The sequence below is a fragment of the Cyprinodon tularosa genome, unplaced genomic scaffold (genome assembly GCF_016077235.1).
Source record: "Cyprinodon tularosa strain WSP-4 unplaced genomic scaffold, ASM1607723v1 ctg128, whole genome shotgun sequence".
NCBI classification, from domain to species: Eukaryota; Metazoa; Chordata; class Actinopteri; order Cyprinodontiformes; family Cyprinodontidae; genus Cyprinodon; species Cyprinodon tularosa.
This window is the reverse complement of record NW_024038092.1, coordinates 727166-741909: the sequence shown is the minus strand read 5'-3', so window position 1 is coordinate 741909 and position 14744 is coordinate 727166.

The following is a 14744-nucleotide window of genomic DNA, read 5'->3' as shown; positions in this document are numbered from 1 at the left end:
AAACCACACCCCCGTTCTCAATGCACACCTACTGATACTCTAAGCATTTTCTCCCTCCAATAAACCCTCTGCAGCGTGGAAGTGTCAGGTTTTTCACACCAAGAGTAATCCTTATTTTTGGTTCGTTGGCTTTGAGTAGCTTTTCACTTAAGTTGCCTTTCTGCTGCCCTGTTATAAGACCGCGCTTTTCCAGGAGAAAAGTCAACAACAAAATAGAGGTGAACCTTTCTGTTGTTGTCCTTGATGAGTAAAGCTCTTTGAACTTAAAAGTTAGTGAGGTACACTGAGCTTCAAGGAAAGTCTTTGTTGGTGTCGTTTGTTTACTTGAAAGTTACTGGTTTTATATTGATGGTTGATACAAAGTTTCTTTCCTACAAATAAGACGTCTTCCTTCCACAGTAGTAGGTAGACTTGTTGGGGTGCAGAGAAATATAGTGGTTTTCAACAAGTGCTTAAACTCTGAAATTATCTTTACTAATGTTTTCATTAACATTAATCTTTAATTAACCATGTACACTAATGGGTAAAAACAAAATATATCTAACTTCAATTTTAAAAAGGAGAAACATTCTCTTCTCTTTTTTTCTCTTCTCTTCACTTCTCCTCTGTTCTATTTCACTTTATTCTGTTCTATTCTATTCTACTGCATTGACAGACAACTTGCTTGGTGACCTCAGAGTGCCACTCACTAATGGAGTTCTCTCTAAGTGTCATCTCCACATACACACATACCCAAAGTGCTGCCAAGAGTAGAGGCAAAGACTTTTGATAGCACTTCAGTGCACTGGTGATATTGCCAAATTGCCACCTTTAGCCCCCGCCCCACTTGTCATCTCCTCCCTCTTCCTCCCTTTCCCTATTTGTGTCAAAAACAAAATGTCTGTAAAAGACAAAAAAGGACACAACAGACATCCAAAGTTCAAACAATAGCAGCAAATATTTTGACAGTTATAAAGGACTTACCACTTAAAACCACCAAAAAACACAACAACAAAGTCAAATGTAATGTCTATTTATTACTTTATGTAATGCAAAGCACATTGGTGCTCATAAAGAACTATAGGAGTGGACTGGAATATAAAATAAAACCATACAATAGTTGTGTTAATTAATCTCTGAAAACTACTAACAATAATATGTAAAATCTACACAAATGTAATAAGTTATATAACTGATACAGCACAAAAAGTTATTTTTCCTGTTAATGTGCAGTTAAGTCCAGGTCTTAACAAAAATGGTCAATTTAGAGTGTTCAAATGAATCATTCTGGTTAAGGCTTTCAAAGTTGGGAGAAGGTTGGTTGAGAACCCAAATGCAGTTACGGAAGGCAGAGATGAAAATTTACTGATTTAATGTAGAGCCAAACGCAACAGAAGGTAAAGTCCAAAAACAAAATATAGCAAAACCAAAAAAAAACCTCAGACTTCAGGAAAAACACACATAAGGAGCAAGGAACGACGAGAAAGCAGCACTGAAGAACTGCACAGGTAGAGTATATATGGGAAACAGAACAAAGACTGGGGTAAACAGCTGATATGGAGCAGGTGTGGAGAGAAAAGGAGACAGAAACAGGGGGGCAACAGAGACAACTGAAGACTACTCAACTATGACAGAAAATGGAAAATAAACCAAAGATCAACAAAACAGAATGACATAGATAACTAAAAACATCAATACATGAAAAAATGTATTAATATTAGCCAGTTCTGATGCCAAAATCGATTCTTCATGTATCCCTAGAAGTACAATTTAAATTCCATCCAGAAAAAATGGATAAACTGCATTTTAAGTATAGCATAGCATATTTTTTTTCTTGTAAACTTTGTGGAGATGTATTTTATTGCATGTTGCATATCCTAGTAAATCAGTTTCACCTTTAAACCTCTGTGCTCTTTTTGAAAAACATGTATGAACCTGTTTACTAATATGATGAGGCCAGAAACAAAATTTCCAGACATGTAGAAGTTCTGCAGTCTGATTCTATCGGTACAATAAAAAAATAAAAAATGTAAATTTTAACCTCTAACTGGGAGTCATGGTCCTCAGAGAAGCCAAGATTTTTTTAACCTGTAAAGAAGAACAAACTATGTTTTCTCAAGCTTCTTGCATTATATTACCAACTTGTTTAAACTTACAATCTGTTGCCATTTTTAGCTGAAAAAGCTCTGTATGTCTAACGAACAGATTTTTTGGTGGCATCTTCGATTATTTTAACCAACCCGTCTCCTAACTGTTACTTAAACATCGAAGTAGCTGCTGGTTAATATTCACTGTGTGTCTCTCCTCCAACCATGTAGCTATTTGCTAAGCAGTGAAATACGACCGCAAATCACATGTCTCAAAGTGACAGATCTGATGATGTCACACCGAGAGTCGGGACACAAAAGCAGCAGGAGAGAGGAAAAAAAAACACAGACTCAAAACACTCTGAACACAGAGGGACCCAACCTCTGTTAACTCCACTGGCTCCCTGCCCCCGTCCACCCGGGTTCCCGGACCAGCCCAGGAGCTGACGGCTCGGTTTGAAAGCAGTGTGTTTCGACTACATGCTGCATTGTAGTCGACCAAAATCCCGGACGATTTTGAAATTCCCCCTGGATATTTTCTTAGTTATGAAAGGTAGGACATGTCCAGGAAAAAAGGGGACGTCTGGTCACCCTACTATTGACTGCTGTGAAACCCTTTTATTTTTGACCCTGCCCCTGTGATAATAAAGAACAAAAATCCAACAACAAATGGCTTTAGCTTCTCAATGTTTCAGCATTCAGTTTTCAATGAGGTCTCTAGGTCGGAGGTCTTCAACAGGGGGTCCGCGACCCCTAGGGGGTCCACAGAGGTACTGCATTGGGGTCACGAACGTTTTGGTTGATTAGACTTTTTTATATTCCCCCCTGCAATTTTCTCCACTAATTGAAATGTCTTTAAATACACATTAACATGAATTCAACACTCAGTAGTAAACAGATAAATGGAGGCAGAAGATGTCTTTCAGTCATCAATGCACACATTCAGAGACACACTGGAGCTCTTTCAAGCTGGGCACCATTTCATTCACAACACCTGTCCCATCAACCAGGAATCAGAAATACTTTAATAATCCCAGGGAGGAATTACTTTGGTTACATTACTCCATCTGTAATAGAGTGACTATAGGACCAGTTTGATAGAACACAATTTCATAAAATACATATTATACACAATTAGGGGGTCCCGGCTCCATCTCACCATCAGTTTGGGGTCCTTAGCCTGGAAAACGTTGAAGACCCCTGCTCTAGGTAGTATTCAGTGAGATCCTCATCTATGCTGTTTCACTCACATTCACATTATGTCCTTTTTTGCTTATGGGAGATGAACTAAGTTCACACTTTCGTCCTAAATCCAATGCCTAATTTAAAGAAGAGGACTTGTCTTCATGGGCACCATGTCACTGCTTCCCACAAATAACTGTAAGTCACCACAAAGTAGCTTTCTCCTCAGAAACTAGCCTTTCACTGTATCTACAAGGTGACAAAATACTTGCTCACACACACAAGAAACCACATAGATATACAATTTTTTTTATCCCAACACACCACATGACAAGATAAACAATGTATAAAAAGTATGAAACAGTATATTTATAACACACTGCATAGAAATATTCTTTTATTTGTCATAATTTTTAATGTAGTTGTGTTTCTCCAGTGCAACATTACAGACTAAAGACAATAAACACAATTAATTCATCATTATCCTATTGTTTCTGTCCAGTAGGAATCTGCTTTATTCAAACCTTTCTGTCTAGTTCCTTAGGATGTTATTATTTGCTGTTCTTTCTTTATTAGATTTTTTCTGATGGATCTCTGTTGGAGTTGATGCTTTGTTATTGATTGTGTCTCCTTTAGTCTTCCTGCTTCCCTTCCTTCAGCTGCTCCACATTATTCCCTTATTAACATTACTGCATGTTTTCCTCCACTTACCCTGGGAGCAAGATACATGGTAAAAAAAAAAAAAAACATGGTGAAAAATGTTACTATATGGAAGTTCAGGGCATTACAAGACAAATATATACCGTATTTTCACGACTATAAGGCGCACTTAAACGTCTTTTTTTCCCCTCAAAATGTGCGGTGCGCCCTATGGTGCGGTGCGCCCTATGTGTGTTGTAACTGCGACTTTTGAGACCACCTCATTGAGGAGATGATGAAAGAGTGGCTGAATGTAAGGAGACCAGGTGTTTTTTTTCCACTCATCACCATTAATCTGTGACTCCATGCGTGCCCATCTCACAGCTGATGTGAAAAACATGGGGAAACAAATTAACCCTGTGCTCGCTGTTCAACCGCTCGACATCGGTGTGAACCGGACCCAGCAGGTGCAGCAGAAGCAGCGAGTTTACATGCAAAGTCAATGGTTGACGCGCGTATAGGTGCAGCAAAAGGTCCCGCAGCGCGTTTTGAGCAGCAGGTGCAGCACGTCGGGATCGTTTAAGCATCTGACGCACCGCCAACGCGCTGCTGCTGCTCGAGATGGAAAAATTGAAGTTTTGCTGCTGGACGCGCCGCATCAACCAATCAGAGAAGCTGATCTGGGAGCTGACAGCGAGACAGACACAGCGCTCTGATGACATATGATATTAAATGAAAAAGGCTGGATGAATGAGGAGATGATGAAAGCGTGGCTGAGGGAGGTGTAGCCTATGTGAGGAGACCAGGTGTTTTTTTTTCCACGCATCACCATCGCTGCGTGCCCATCTCACAGCCGATGTGAAAAAAAAGGTGAATCAATGAACGCTGTGCTCGCCGTTATCCCGGGGGGTCTGACAAAGGAACTTCAATCGCCCAACATCGGTGTGAAGCGGCCGTTCAAAGTAAGGCTGCGAGCGGCGTGGGAGCGATGGATGACAGACGGAGACCACAGTTTCAGGATAAGTGGAAGGCAGCGCCGGGCAAGTTACGCCACCGTTTGCGGATGGATTGTAGATGGACTGTGTCTGCTGGCTCTGTTGTTCAAGCTTTCGCAAAAGCCGACATTATTTCTGAGGAGCTGCGCTGCACGGAAAGTGACTCTGACAGCGCAGAAGGGGAAACTGGCATGTCTGATTTAGCGCAGCTGTTTAATTCAGAAACAGAGGATGATGACTTTGATGGGTTCGATTAATACTTTGTAATAAATACATGAATAAAGCACAATCATACTCAGTTTTGCTCCCGCTCTATTTTTCTACCTGAAAACTTAATTCAACAGCAGCCTCTGGGCGGGTCTCCTCCTCTTCAGCGCGGTGGCTGGCAGGTGTTTTTCATCTAAATAATCTAAATCTTGCAGCTATATTTTCTGTGATCAGTGGGAATAAAGTAGTTTAAATATGTTTTTAAGTGAGAAAGTCCTCCTGAAAACTTCATAATTGCAGTCAGTTCATCCAGATTATCTATTTCTGTCGGAGGCGCTCAGACCCCCACATACCAGCGGTGCACCGACAGCAGAAATCCTTTCGTTCACCGCGGCTGCTGGCAGGTGTTTTTCATCTAAATAATTTAAACTGCAGGCACCAGGATGCCGGTAATAAAAGCGAACATATTCTGTTGGCAGGTTTCAGGATTTTAAGTTAATTTAGGAGTGACCACAGCGCTGTGTCATCTGCGATGTGTCTGTCTCACGGCCAGCTCCCAGGTTTGATTAATACTTTGTAATAAATACATGAATAAAGCACAGTCATACTCAGTTTTGCCCCCGCTGTATTTTTAAATACGCAGTAGAGGTATTTAAAGGTAGTAGAGGACATGTACCTGTATATAAAAAACGCGCCCTATAGTCCGGTGCGCCTTATGTGTGTGTTAAATACAGAAATGGGACACATAACTGAGAGTGCGCCTTTTAGTACGGTGCGCCTTATGGTCGTGAAAATACGGTATGTGGTGGAAATATACAGTATTTTGGTTTGGTGTTATCAGTGTGATGCAGAGTCTGTGACTTGATTTTAGAGTTTTCAACACCACCGTAGTGTCGTCTGCAAACTTCACGATGTGATTGGTGGTGAACCTGGGGACGCAGTCATGTGTCATCAGGGTGAACAGTAGGGGGCTCAGGACGCAGCCCTGAGGGGAGCCTTTTGCTTAGACTGATGACATCAGAGGTGTTCTGTCCGACCCGGACTGACTGAGGTCTGTTGGTGAGGAAGTCTAGCAGCCAATAGCAGAGGGGTGTATTGAAGCCCAGCTGTTCCAGTTTGCCCATCAGATGCTGTGGGATGATGGTGTTGAAAGCTAATCTGAAGTCCAGAAACAGCATCCGCACGTGGGAGTTCTTCTCCTCCAGGTGTACCAGGCTGTCGTTCTCATTGGAGGGGTTGTGTCGGTAGGCAAACTGGAATGGGTCAAATGTTGGGGGGAGACTGGAGACGAGCTGTTCTTTAACCAGCCTTTGGAAGCACTGGAGTCAGTGCGACAGGTCGGTACTCATGGAATGAGGAGACCTGAGGCGCGCTAGAAGCCAACAGGTGCATTACTCTCGAAACAGAAATCATTGGGACCAATGAAATGCAGTGACGTGTATAAGGTCATCCAGACGCAGAAGGCTAAAGCAAAACGAAATACTTTCCAGATTGATATGTTTAGTTCAATTTGAGGTCTACATACAGTAGAATCCGTCCGTTTTATGCCAGGTTAATTCTCCACTTGTCCCTCAGTATATAAACTCAGTGGTTCTCGTTGCTCATTAACTGCTTGTTGAACTGCTATACATTCTGGTCTCTGCCTATGTTATGAGTATTGCTCTCCTTGTGCTACACCACTGGTAAACTATTTATTTTAAAGGAACTCCATTGCTAATCTATATCTGCATTTGGGTCTTCTGCTTAACCAACCATCATGACAGACCAGAGATGGCAAAAGTACTCACTTTCCGTACTTGAGTAAAAGTACAGATACTTGTGTTAAAAAATACTCTGGTAAAAGTGGAAGTACTGATTAAACTTCTTTACTCAAGTAAAAGTAACAAAGTGCAGGCTTGTAAATTTACTTAAAGTATAAAAGTAAAAGTAGAAACCACTTTTTTCATGCCGTTGCCTACATTTTAAATGGATGTCTGCCAATAGGACTAGATCTCCGTTGTGTTCATTTTCAATCATCTCGTCGTCCATACTACTATGCTAACGCCACCGCCACCAAGCTGCAATGATTTGCCGCCAATGAATACCGCCGAATCTGTCGATTCATCTTGTAGTGGTGCGTCAAATGCAACGTAGATTCCCATCCAATTAGATTGAATTTGGTATTGATGACGTGAAAAATAATAACGGTAACTCCATTGAAATGATTCAAAACTAAAGTAACGAGCCAATTTTTGAAAATGTAAGGAGTAGAAAGTACAGATATTTGTGTAAAAATGTAAGGAGTAGAAGTAAAAAGTCGCCATAAAAATAAGTAGTAAAGTAAAGTAAAAATATCAGAAAAATCTACTTGAGTACAGTAACGAAGTATTTGTACTCCGTTACTTCCCATCTCTGTGACAGACTGTGTGATTGTAACAACAAACTAAGAACAGAAGAAATAAACTGCCATTTTGAATCTAATGCTCTCAACCTTTTTATTTTAGAACAATTTCTAAATTCATTTTGAAAAGCTCTCAGTATTTAGAGCTTTACTGTAAATAAAGATCACTTTCAATAGATGTTATTTCAAAGGTAATTAAAACCTTTTTCCTATTTCATTTTTTTAACCTCCAAAACAAAAATGTGAAAACTGTTTTTTTTTTTAAAGAAAAAAACATATTAAAGAAATTATCAATAAGTACTTAGGTACCGAAAGCTTTTGTTTATTTCTTTGTTAAATTACATTTAAAAAAAGTGTTGAGTATGATGCTAGAAGGATGGCACACTTTTCTTCTTTTTTCCATTTCTCCCTGCAGATCAACAAAAGCTCAGTCAGGATGGGTAGTGTAGGTAGACAGCCATTTCTCTCCAAAAAGCGTATAATTGGATTTAAGTCCAGGCCCTGGCAGGGCCTCTCAAGATCATTCAGACTGCTCCTGAAGCCACTTTTTTGTTATCTTGGCTGAGTGCTTTGGGTCATTGTCATGTTGGAAGACAGAACATTTCCACTAGTATGAATCCAAGAATTCTCTGAAGCAAGTTTTCATCAAAAATCCCCTGCTATCATTTTAGCCTCTAGGCAGACTAGTCAGTGATGTACAGAGATTGTTGTTTTTTAAATGATGTTAAGTAGTTTTGATCTTGTTTGCTATCTCTGAAGTGCATTTTTCAAATTCAACTACGTCTCCATGTGGATCTTTTGACCTTACCATGACAGACTGATTAAGGTGTGTTTAAGGTAAGATTTCCCCTTCTGATGGTAATGTCTTTCTGAGGCAGAGGTAACCAATTAAAAATCAGCGGGGTCCGATTAAAGGAAATCATCAACCAATAAAGGTCCAGAGATATATTTAATTATAATCTGTTACTTAAAACATAATTTAACACTGAAATAAAATGAGATTTTGATGTATCCATGTTATACATTGAATTTTAAAATAAAATAAAAAATATATATATAAAAAAATAGAAAATGTTACCATTTTAAAATCTAAAGTGTTTTTTTAAGTAGAAAACAACAATCATTCAGTTTGGTATATAGACAATTTCCAGATTCACATATTTTATAAAACACCTGAACTGTCCGTTTACTGTTTTTTTTTCTTTTCTATATCTTAATGAGAGCAGTGGGCTTTATGCTGCCCTGCAAGGCTTTAAACCTGGGTTTGAATGGAGACTAAGCCATTCTAAAGCTCATATCAAGATGCTCATTCTGAGCCTGGATCCAGATTTATCTTTGATTCTCTTCATGGTGGAGAATCCTGCTTCACAGCAGCAGGTTGAGCCAAACATCCTCTAAATGTTCAGGGTCATCTTTGAGCACCATTTCACTTTTCACTGCAGTTCTTCCAGCAGTCCACACTTTCTCTGCTCTCTTTTTCTCATGGTCTTCTCCTTCTTTCCCATCGCCCGGCTTGCCACAGGTTTGCCTGCTGTGTCTAAAAGTAGCAGCAGCAGCAACCCAGACTGACAGCAGCTAGTTTGGATCACATGCGCTCCGGAAGGCTTTACCACCTTAACAGGAGAAGCGACGCAAGTGAAGTTAGAGACTGTCGTTGGACAACATGCGGTAATTTATAAAGGTTTTAAATCAGGTTGGGTCTGGACCGCGGTCCGCTGATCCGTGACCTCTGACCTAAGTTTAAGTTGCATCCAACTAGATTGTTTTTCACCTCATGTTGAGATGTAGCACTTAAAACTACTTTCTTTTTTTTTTTCAATAGCAAGCTCACATGGGATATTTCTCTTTTTCACATCCATTCTGACATAAATATATCTTAGGGGTGCTTCTGTTGAGAAATATTTTTTTTAAATATGGAAATAAATATGGATATTTGGATGGAAAGGGAAGCAGACCTTTTAGTTATCAGGCTTCTCTGGAACCAACTACCAGTTTTAGTCTGTGAGTCTACTTTTAAGGCTAGGCTTAAAGCTTTCCTTTTTAATAAAGCTTATACGTAGTTAGAGTGGCTCAGGTTATCCTGAACTATCTCTATATTTATGCTGCTATAGGCTTAGACTGCTGGAGGACATAGGGACCCCTTTTCATCATTCTGTTTCATTCTATCTCTATTCTCCCACTCTGCAGTATTTGGTTGTGACTCCATACTGGAGAAAAATACCAGCTGTGCAGCTGCCATCAACACCTTTGTTTATAGATGTTGGAGATCGGCCTATTTTTCAGTGTAGTCCTGTTTCTCTGACTGTGACTAACTGGATGTGCTCTCTTCATCCTCTAACATGGGAGCTGGCTCGGAGCTCTTCTGCCTGGCTGTGTGTTTCCTGGACGGGGCCGCCTGTGGAGCTGGTTGACAGTTGCCTTTTTTATCTTTGCTTCTTTTTCCATGTCTGCTTCTGTCTCCTTTAACTAGTGAGGAAATGTCCTGATTTCACTGCGCACGACGCTCCGTGTGACGTAATCCCTGAGCCGCGTCAGTGCAGGCAGCCCTGTTCTTAATCAGAGGCTCTGTTCGAAATCCTGGGCTGCATCCTCCAAGGACGCGGTCTACCTAGACTGGATCCTTCGAAGTCCTTGAAAATAAAGAGACCGGAAGAGTTTTGGCTGTGAATTCGAACAGGTATACCCTTCGGCGGGTTTTACCGCTGTGTGCTCTGTTGCTTAGCAACCGTGAAAGTTGACACACAAAGCAGGAAAAGAATGAATACCGAGGTTTTCAAAACTGTTTGTTTATTTATTTATTTTTTTAAAAGTTAAACTGAACAAAGACTACACTCAGAAGAATCCAGAGTGGAATAAATGTTCCAACCACCGGGAGCAGGAACAAATAAAATCAAATGTAATGATAGAAACCTTAGTCAGTTAAATAACCTGCTGCTGTCATTCTGCACATCTCTGATGTTGCTGCTATTTTCAAATATCCATTACTGTAAAAATGTCCATAGCTGCATATTGGTTATTAATTATCCAGTTTTATATTGTTAAAACACTTTACAGAATTTTATTTTTTATATTTTAACTCTTCCCTATTATGTTATACTTATACATTTTTCTAAGGTCCTCATTTGTGTGACCATTTTCAATAATCTTTCTGCTGCTGTAAATTTGCCCATTGTGGAATAATAAAGGGATTTTCTATTCTATTTTATAAAAGGGTTAGAAATATATAAGTAAATCTAAACAATGTATCTACAAAATATATCTGCAAAATCTCTAATATTCAACAAAAAAAAATACTTAGTTAAGCATATTGTGCAAAACAACAATAAAAAAATGAAACTCCTATCAGATTTATAGTTCCCACTCTGCAGATTTATTAGAATCTGTCCTTAAATTACAGCCAAACCCATTTACACAGTAACAGATAAAAACCTTTAGATAAACCAAACATTTCCGCCACATATCTGACTCAATAACCATTAAAACAACTATTTTCATTCATTTCAGACGGAACTATTCACAGAGTTGTATTATATTAAACTGAACTTCCAATTTTCACCACTGTTCTGCGCCAAGTAACATTTCCTCTGATCACGTAGCAAAACCCGATGATGAGAAATTTGTTATTTCAATCACCCCCCCCCCCCCCCCCCCCCCCCCCCCCCCCCGCCCCCCGCCCCAAGGTGTCCTGGTTTTCCCAAATGAAAATATGGTCACCCTACTTTAACCCCTGTCGGCCTCAGAAGATGGCTGCTCAAACTGAGCCTGTTCAAAGGGACTATTTCCTCTCCACTGTCACTACAAGCATGCTAAGTGTGTTAGGGATTCCCTTCAACTCAATGAGTAAATGCAATCAACTGGTTTTCCTTAGATCGAAAACTTTGAATCAATTTGACGGCATGATCTGGTTGAATTGTGCCTTGAGATGACACTTGTTGTGAATTGATGCCATAGAAATAAACTGAATTGGATTTTATTATTCATCACAATTAGAAATGACCAACTTTCCACATTAATCAACAGTTTCATTTTACAGTGACATATTGTAATCAAGTTTCCCTGTAATATCCCAACTAATACCTATAAAGGTATTAGGTATTAAATCTCCTTGGATTTTACAGCATCTAATTCTTATTTCACAGTCTAATCTTGCAATCAAAAATCCTGTTCTATCACATTAAGATCTGTAATAGCACAGCAGCACAGTCCAAAATACAAGGATTTCCCAGCAATCTATTGTATTATTATTTCAGTAAGATACTGTAAATGTTACCCTCTAGAGACAGTGTTCTGTTGCATATTCGAGGGATGTTGTCTTGCACGATTCTCCTCTCATAAAAGGTATTTGAGCACCTAGGCACAATATTTCCCTGAGTTTAACAATGTTTAATCTTTTTAAAAGGGAAACTACCATTAACAGGTGCTTTCTGGGCATAAATCCTGAATGAAGCTCAAAGAACAAGAAACAAACAACAATTAACTCTCATCTGAGCACCATTATAAGGAAATTTATTGACATTCAGTGGACATCATTTTTTTTTTACAGCAGCAGTAAGGCAAGGGAAGGCAAGGCAAGGAAAGTTTATCTGTATAGCACAATTTATTACACAGACAATTTAAAGTGCTTTCCAAAACATGAAACTATTGGACCACAACTTAAAACTTACTTAAAACTTAATACCTCAGTTAACTGTTTAACTTTTAAAGCCAGCTCTAAACAAATTATTTTTTAACTTTGACTTAAAAGAACTCTGCAATGCAGTGGCGACCTGTCCGGTGTGTACCACACCTTTCAACCATAGACAGCTGGAAATAGGCACCAGTGGAATGGCAACCCTGATGGTTGAAGCGGGAGAAGATGGATGGAGTTTATTTACATCTCTTCCATAGGGAAATGCTGGTCACATTTAACAGGATAAAGAATTTATTCGTAGTGAATTACTTTAACTTTCACAATACACACTGTAAACATAAAAATGCTGTACTTCCCCAGTAATGTATTATAATAACATTATGATTTCTTTTTCATTGAAGCAGTAATGTTACAGTATAAAGTTGTGTTTTAAGAACAATGTATTGCAATAAAGCATATATGAACTCACAGCATATTGCTGTAATCCTTATTGTAAAAGTCATGCAAAGCATATCCAATTAATAACTGTGAAATTAGATCGAAACATTTAACAGTAAACATTTTCATAGCTTTGCTTGTCTCACGTCATATGATTATAATTTGCTTATCTTTTCACTCTCAAGAGTTTATTCTGCATATTTTCAATTTTACCTTATGTTTCTAGCCAGATTTTATCTTTCACACTTGCTTGACTGCACCCACATTGTCTTCATCCTTCTTAAAATATATGCTTCTTGTTTTCACCTTTTCAGACATCCTTTTTTGTGTCTAACAAATCTCTGTACAGCTTTGCACTCAACTCAATTAAATGATTTTGATCCACATGTGGTATTTAGCACATTGTCATAGCTTTTGTAAGTTGACACGGGTAATTAGAGGGCAGCAAACATTTAAAACTACCAAGGGACAAAGTAGAGCAGGTTATTATTGTCTACCCAAAAAGTAGAAAAACAACTTTCTGTGCTACGTCTGATGCTTCCCAGAGGGGGTTTAAATGCATTTTGATTAGTGGTTCCAAAAATGCTGCTTTCTCACATTCAAAATAACACTGGAGACGGCTTGTAGCACCGATTACACTTGGCAAATCCATGCGATGCTGGAAAAATTTATCACATACAATAATTAGTTATGGAACAGAAACATTTACCAACCATTACTTAACCATCTACAACACAGACCCAAAGTATCACTTTTAAACATTAATAACCATAACCTCCAATTTAACTTTGAGATTTATGCAACAGACTAACAAAAGCAGCACACAAGTGTCAGTGTCAATAATGTTAATTAAATTCAATTCAGTTTATTTCTATAGTGTAAATTCACAGCATATTTCATCTCAAGGCACTTTACAATTCAACCAGATCATCCAGTGTAATTCATTCAAAGTTTTACATCTAAGAAAAACCAGTTGATTGCATCAACTCATTGACTCGAAAGCAATCCCTCACACTAAGCATGTTTGTAGCGACAGTGGAGAGGAAAGACTCCCTTTTAACAGGAAGAAACCTCCAGCAGAACTGCTGAGGCCAACTGGGGTTCAAGGAGATTGAAAAGCTACTTGTGTTATTTAAGCTTTTACTTCCCTTTTTATCAAATGAAATCCTGTCTCATTTCAGGTAACTTCACAAGTCTGCTTTTGAGTCCTTCCATTTCTGCCTGGTACAGCAGTAGGAAATGGCCAAGAATGGACTCAGCTGACTCAGACTTGGCTTGGACGCCCGGGGTAGACGGATCCACCAAACAGGAGGACTTTTTACAACAAGAAGTCAAACTGCTGAATTAACAACAAAGCCAGTTCATGACCTCTGTCATTGACCAATTAAGCCCCCTGGTGGGGCAGATTCACAGTCAGCGCTCCTCTGACCAGTGCGCCAGTAATCAGGATCCGGTTCATTCATCATCCAAGTTTAGAGTAGTTTGTTCTGCCCAGCCTTCATCGCTTCCTATCCCTCCTGTTCATCTTGCTCATCAAATTTTCTGGGGCCTCTGATGAGTGTCAGGCAGTTTTGACACAATGTGACCTCTATTTTGAGCTGCAGACACATCCCTACCCTACTGATAGAGCAGAGATTGCTTTCATAATTAGCCATCTTTCTGGCACACCAGTTGAATGGGCTACTGGTGAGTGGAAACAAACAAAATTCTTTAATCTGTGGGTCACTTATCATCACAGCAGAGACAGATGGGAGGAGGCTAGGGCCTTGTACCAACAGCACCAAAATGGGAGTTGTGTTTAGGACAATGATATTAAGCTTCACACCTTGGAAGCCAAGGATTGGAACCACGTAGCTCTAAAGATTTGGATTCTCTTATGTTGCTGATAAAGCTTGATATAAGACTCTACGAACCTTGGAGGGAATGAGGTTCTTCCAACAACTTCTCACAGAAATGGAGACACAATGTAACTGATGGTGCTAAGCCCTGGCATATTCTCATTCCTGAGTCTGCTTCCACTTTGTATTCCAGTTGTGACAGACCTTGGCCTATGATATAAGATTGGGCAGGGATTGCTTTTCATTCAATCCTCCATGTCTCTCTTTTTTTCTTCAGACCATTTGCTGCTCCTCTGCCCAGCTTGGTGAAAATAATGCCTTAATAAATTTGGTACTAAACGCCTGCCTGTCTCTTGACTTCCGTCAACT